Source organism: Amblyraja radiata, chromosome 14, assembly GCF_010909765.2.
Source record: "Amblyraja radiata isolate CabotCenter1 chromosome 14, sAmbRad1.1.pri, whole genome shotgun sequence".
Lineage (NCBI taxonomy): Eukaryota > Metazoa > Chordata > Chondrichthyes > Rajiformes > Rajidae > Amblyraja > Amblyraja radiata.
The window spans coordinates 47,608,829-47,616,192 of record NC_045969.1 but is presented as its reverse complement, the minus strand read 5'-3'; positions in this window follow the sequence as shown (position 1 = coordinate 47,616,192).

Here is a 7,364-nt window from a genome sequence, read left to right as displayed (position 1 = left end):
CATATTTTTCCAGCGTTTGAAGAAGGTCTAATTTATCATAAGAAGACGACAAGGACACATTTGACCCAAATTTAATGTGATAAGTATTTTTAGCTGTTTATTGGTTTCTACTTGACACAATTGGTGCCTCAAAAAGCAGAGCATGTTTCCAATATACCTACCTGAAGCTACATATGATTTATGTGTACAACAGATACTAGCATTGTAATCATCTCTTGTACTGTAACAATACTATAATTCTGGGAAAGTGTTCATTTATGGATCAGTTAAGGTTAGTTACCCTTAATAGGCAATTGATTCCAGCAGATAACAAATTATTTATATGAAACCATTGGTGTGACATAGAACTGAAGTTTGGTCATATCTACATAGGCAGTGAATCGTGAGACTTTACCAACACATTTCCAATCAGTTTTATTCAAGCACATTGCCAAGTGATACTTTGCTGTAGAATACTAATTGTCATTCTTTGCTGGATCCTGTGCATGATGTAGTGACATTTTTAGAAGGCCAGCTACAACCAGCAGAATGTCTCGAAGTATATCAATGTTATAAGGCAAAATTCGCCACATAGCTATAGAAAGAAAAGTTACAGTCTGAAGCTTGTTCAAAGAGACAAGTTTTAAGGTCTGTCTCAAAAGAAGAAAGGGAAGTCAAAAGGTGAAGACATATAGGAAGAGAATTCCAGAACCTTTGGGCCAGCAACAGAAAGCACCGCCATCAATCATAGAGCAAATATAATGATAATATTAATAAAGTTTATGATAAAGAGATCAGAATTGGAGATACTTCTTCTTTTTCTTGCGTGTGGCATGCACAGCTTAAAGTTGTAGACACCAAAACATTACATCTATTTGTGCATGTCGTTGATTGCTTTAGTCAAAACAGGGTGGACCACGTGAAGGTTGCAATCTCCCATATTGGAGATACTCTGATGTCTCAATTCTGGGACTGGAAGGGATTGCAGAATAGTAGAATGCCGGGCATGGAAAGATTGCTGAATTATTTGACTTGCCAGGGTTTTAATATTGAATAACTCAAAGGTTGTTTGATGAGGAAGCAATTCAGTCCATTTGCAACTAGTTTTCCCTTCTTTGGCCCAATGAGGACCAAGGACCTCAGTTAGTGATTCTCCACTTTGACAAGTAATGCTGATATCTTTCTGCCCGTGAAGTTACTAGCAAGCAATTGATTAAATTAGCAAACCAGATAATATTTGAAACTCTGCAAATATGACTGGGCCATATACATTTTTTGAGTTTCAGTTTGCCCCTTTCTTATTTCATGTTTAAAAAATATATATATTTTACCAAGTTTATTTGGTTAAAACACTATATTTGTTTACTCCATAATAAACACATTTTGGATAGATTGATTAAATGTTTTTGCTCATATAAATATGATCTTTGATTGTATTGCACTGATTGTGGCTTTTATTAATAAATATTACAGTTCAAGTTTACTCAAAGTGTGACGCATGTGCTGGTGTAAATTCTGGGGTTACAGCAGCTTTGTACCAATGTTCATCTTGCACACAACTCCTGCTGTATTTCTTTTAACCTTTCATCCAAAGTGCTTATTATTTGACCCATCTTGACTTCCTTCTGACATCCCCATTATCACAAAACTTGATTTGTCTAAGTAGCAGCAAGAAGTGACTGAATATGACAAAACCCTTGGATCGAGATGGCATCCTTGATGAGGAAATTGGACATCCACTCCAGAACCAGTTGGGCCTTACGATATCACATTTCAGTATAGTTGGCACACTGGCATCTATCTGACAATGTAGAACATTCCTCATGTATGACCTGTTCAAAAAAATAGGACAAATGCAATGTGGTTTAGCCACCTGATCAGTCTATTGTCAATCATCAGCAAAGCTAGGAAGGCTGTAATCGAGAGTGCTCTCAGGAGACATATGCCCATTAATAACCTGCTCGCGGATATCAGGTTTAGATTTCTCAGGACCACTCAGCTCCATACCTCAACAGAGCTTTGATTCAAACATGGATCGTTAGCTAAAATCTAGAAATGAGTTCAATTGACTGCCCTTAACATCGACACTATTTGACTGATCGTGGCATTGAAGCACTAATAAAACTAAAGTTAATGGGCATCAAGAGGAACACAATGATTGAATGAATGGAACTGAATACAAATAATGATCAACCATGAACCCAGCACTGAACCCTGCGATAAACCACTTGTTACAGGCCTCCGGTCTGAAAACCAAACCTCTGCCATCACCCCCTATTTCCTACTCTCGCTAATTTTCTATCCAACTGGCTAGCTCACCCTGGATCCCATGCGATCTAACTTTTGAACCACCCTACCATGTGGTAACTTGGCAATGGCCTTCCCAAAGCCCATGTAAATTATGTCTACTGCACCATCCTCATTAATCTCCTTGGCTACCTCTTCAAAAAACTGCTGAATACAAATTGGTGAGATACAATTTACCATGCAACAACCCATGCTGAATATCCCTAATCAGCCTTTACCTTTGCAAATGCATGTAGTTCTTGCCTCTCAGAATCCCCTCTAGTAACCTACCTACCATTAACGTGCAGCTCACCAGTCTAGCTCTGAAGCTTTTCCCTGCAGCCTTTCTTAAACAAAGGTACAACAATAGCCCTTCTCCAGTTTTCTGGCATGCCAACTGTGGCTAAAATTAATAGAAATATCTCTGCCAATGGCCTCATAATTTTTTTCCTAGCTTCCCATAATGTCCTCATATATAATTGAGCAGGTCATGGGGATTTATCTACCAAAATGTGTTTTAAGATCTCAGCACCCCCTCTCCTGTAATGTGGCCTCTATTCAAGACATCTTGATTAGCATCATGAGTTCCCTAGCATCCAGCATTCCAGTCACTCACAGTAATCCTTCATCAGTGCCTTTCTCTCCATCATCAGGTCAACTGTGGATTATTTATTGATGATTGCACAATCATAAATTCTATTTACCATTCTTCAACAATTCCTGCAGTTCATGCCTTCATGCAGCAAGGCCAGAATATCATTCAGGTAAGTTTAGGTAACATTCATACCACAAAACTCCAGTAAGAGAATCTAAGTATCTCCCTTGACATGGCGTTTGTGAGATACAAAATCAATCACAAACTCTTCAGAGACAAGGTCAAGAAACAAGTTTTCCTTTATTACATTTCTGCGCAGAAAAGGGTGTCTCTCCTCTATCATCCTCTAGAGACACACAAAAATGGAGATTGTATCTATCTTTTATACCTTTCTTCACTATGGTCACTGCCTCATGTCTCCCCATCGAGCTTCGTCCAATCATAACATAAAGCCCACATTCCCACGAGAATGTCCAGGAACGTCTCGGAACATCTCCTGACGTCAAAGGCTTCTGCTGGAGTTTTTATCTTTGTTACTTTCTTTATCTAGAATTACCCTCTGTCCTGTATATTGTTACTTTATTCTACCAGCAGTCTGGCTTCTGCTGACAGCTCATTTCTTTCTAAGTTATATTTTTCACAGTTCTAGTATAAATCAACCATCCCTATTAACCCTTTTCTCACAATCCACCATTTTTCTTTTTGCTACGCATCTTTTGATTTATACTATATCTTCCTTTTCTAGTGCTAGCAGCAGATTCTTCGCCTCCCTATCCTCCTCTCGCTAGTCATACTGTGTTCTGACGGCTATCATGATGGCGCTGTTCTTTGTCAGGGCTGTCTCTATCAATCGCTGAGCCAGACCCCGTGCGCAGGGAATGATACAACATCCGAATAGGCACAAAGTCAATGGTTCCTTCCCTTCACGCACAGTCCATGGGCTGATATTGTCCGGTGGGGCCTCCATAGGACCCTTAAATCGGCTTGCGTGTGTCCACCCTTTTTCTTTTGTTCGTACTGCTGTATCGGTGATTAATAACACAAGGTAGGGTCCAGTCCACCTAGGTTGCAGCTTTTCTTCCTTCCATGATTTTACAAGATCCCAGTTCTCTGCTTTCACAGAATGGATTGGCAAGTCGAGATGGGGACTCTGTGCCAGCAGCCCCTTGGTTTTTAATTCTGTAATAGAACGAGATACTGCCAGTAAATAGTTCCTTAAGAAAACATCACTACCCTCTATGGTGGGTATTCCTTCTCTCTTTCCCCAAATATCTAACTCGTTCAACCTTTCTCTTATAATTATGCCTACCAAAATTATACACCATACTCCACAATTGACCTCACCAATACCTTGTACAATTTAACATTACAACCCAACTTCTATACACAATGCTCTGATTTATAAAGGCCAACACACCAAAATCTTTCTTTACCATCCTATCTACATGAGATTCCACCTTCAGGGAACTATGCACAGTTATTCCTAGATCCCTCTGTTCAACTTCATTCCTCAATTCACAATCATTTACCATGTACTTCCAATTTTGATTTGTCCTGCCAAGATGTATCACCTCACACTTATCAACATTAAACCCATCTGTCATGTTTCAACCCACTCTTCCAAATGACCTAAATCTCTCTGTACACTTTTAAAATCTACTTCATTATTCACAACATCACCTATCTTAGTATCATCTACATACTTCTTAATCTATCTTACCACACCAACATCCATATTATTGATTCACATGACAAACAACAGTGGACCCAAGACACATCCCCGAGGTACCCCTCTAGTCATTGACCTCTAACCTGACAAACATCCATCCACCATTACTCTCTGACATTTCCCAACAGTCACTTTTTAATCCATCTTGCTATTCCTTACTAACCTCTTCTTAACCAACCTTATTTCCTTATTGAAGCTTGTCAAAGGCCTTACTGAAGTTCACCACTTTAACCTAATCTATTTCCCTAATAACCTCTTTTTAAGAAAAATCAAGATTAGTCAAATGTCACAATCACAAATCCATGCTAATTCTTCCTAATCCTACCCTATTTATCCAAATTCCTATAATATTGTCTTTAGTATCATTTCCATTATTTCCCACCACTGATGTCAAACAAGTTCTTGTTAAAACTCTACTCTTCTTTGTCCTCCTGTTCACTTACCTCAGAGCTATTATCTATTCGTACCTGCGGGACAGCCCTCATGTAATTATTGAAATGGTACTAGGTATATCAACCTTCTAAACGAACATCGGTTGGTGATTTAGAAAACTCATACATACACCTTGTCTTCAGGTTTAAAGGGTCCTTCCTCCTGGTCCATCTCCGACAGCTTTTACTTTACCTGTTCATAAATAGACTTGTATATCATTATTAACTGTTTCATATACTTTTTAAATTCTATCTGTAACTGTTCCAAACTCGGTCCCTTGCAGGGACTTCTCCATTGTGCCACCCACGGCTGGTTAGTTTGCATGCAACATTTCTTCAGTGCCAATGGCAGAGCATTACACAAATCTTATTTATTTTAACCTTCAATGTTCCATTTATTCTTTTCATCAAATGAAAACAATCCGTTGTCAAAGCTGATTTCTGTAGGTTTACCAAACCTCTTAATTACCTTATTCAGCATAAACGACACTCTAGTGTTTATACCTAAATCGATTCAGACTTACCCTGGACATCTCTTCCAGATGCTGTTTCAGCTGCTTTGTCTGCATTTTAATTTAACTTCTTTGACATGTACTTTTTCCGTTTCACCATACAATTTCAACATTTATTCCGATCTAGTCTGAACTATATCCTGCCTTTCCCAAGGTCATCATCTGCTGTCTTATATTCTGGTATTTCTCTCTCTCTCTCTTTACTTGTGGAACAAACCAACAAATTGTCCACATCAGCAAATACTTTCTAAGGGTATACCATATAACCATATAACCATTACGGCACGGAAACAGGCCATCTCGACCCTTCTAGTCCGTGCCGAACACTTATTCTCCCCTAGTCCCATATACCTGCGCTGAGACCATAACTCTCCATTCCTTTCCCGTCCATATAACTATCCAATTTTTTATTTTTTTTATGATAAAATCGAACCTGCCTCCACCACCTTCACTGGAAGCTCATTCCACACAGCTACCACTCTCTGAGTAAAGAAGTTCCCCCTCAACTTTCAACTCTGCCTTTCCCATCTAATTAAAAAAAACCTACCTCATCCTAGCCTTTCTTGACATCCTTCCTTAAATCCCTTCCTCTCTCTTGGGGACCCCAGTCCTGTTAGGGCTTATAATCTCCAGATTAATTTCACTCCTGATAGGACTTTTCGAGGAAAAGTTCCCCAAGACATGTATTATTGGCATGTAATTCTCTGGCCCCGCTTGGTTCCGTCATAGGACTCACTTGTGTCAGTTCATCACTGATTTCAGTCTTTTCAACCAGGGGCTTTGTTCATTGACATTGACCGCAGAGACCAACTGTTTACTGATTCTGCTTGACTTTAAGAAGAATGGCTTCCACCACAATAGTTCATAATATAATGTTCATCAACTGGTTGCCGTCTATTTCTTGTTCATTTTCAACTCTCCACCTTTTCATTCCCCTTTGTTCCTTGGGGTTCACCTTAAGTGGGTAACATTTGCTGAGGGGCCTGCATACCCTCGGTCATGATGGCATCCAACCAGAAGATGGCGCTGTAGCCGATAGTCAGGGTGCAGTAACAGCAGCTGACCTAACGGTGGCGCTGTTGCCGGTAAGTTTGTGAGCGGCGGCCATGTTTGTAGTCTATTGCCGGTCATTGTAACAATTTACATCATCCCTTTTAAATGTTTTACTTAGTGATTCCCACCACTTCACCAATGGTGCCTTCAAATCTTCCATGGCCAACAATCGTCCCACGTTCTCCTCCTCCAAAGCCCTAATCCATTTTTTTAAATTTTATTTTTTTAATTTTAGCCCTCTCAGTTCATGGGTGCTCCAAGGGATAATCTGTCGTCTCTTACTTCTGTTTCTCTGTCTGTCTCTCTCTCTCTCTTTCTGTCTGTGTCTGTGTCTCTCTCTCTCTCTCTGTCTCTCTCTCTCTCTCTCTCTCTCTCTCGACGCTGAATAGATTCTAGAAGTGAAGATGTGGATCACAGAAATGACCGAGACACGACATTTAGAAAAAATAAGGCTTGTCTTGACTGACAAACCAAATTTCCAAAATATGGTCTCCTTTCATTGAATTTCTTCAACAACATAATGGTTGAACACAAATTCAAAACCGACGCTAGGGTCGGGTGAGCGGGCATAGGGAAGGGTAGTGGGATATATCTCCGCTTCTTTCACTTCTTCGTTAGTTCAGGGGTTTTTCTTTTTTCTCTTTCATGTCTTTTTCGAAATTCTTTCTTTTCTTCTTTTCTTTTTTCTTTCCATTTTTTCCTTTTTCTTTTTTTCCGATTTAGTTATTAGTTTATAAAATGTTAAAATTGAAGCTGTACGAAAATTGTATAATTGTTAT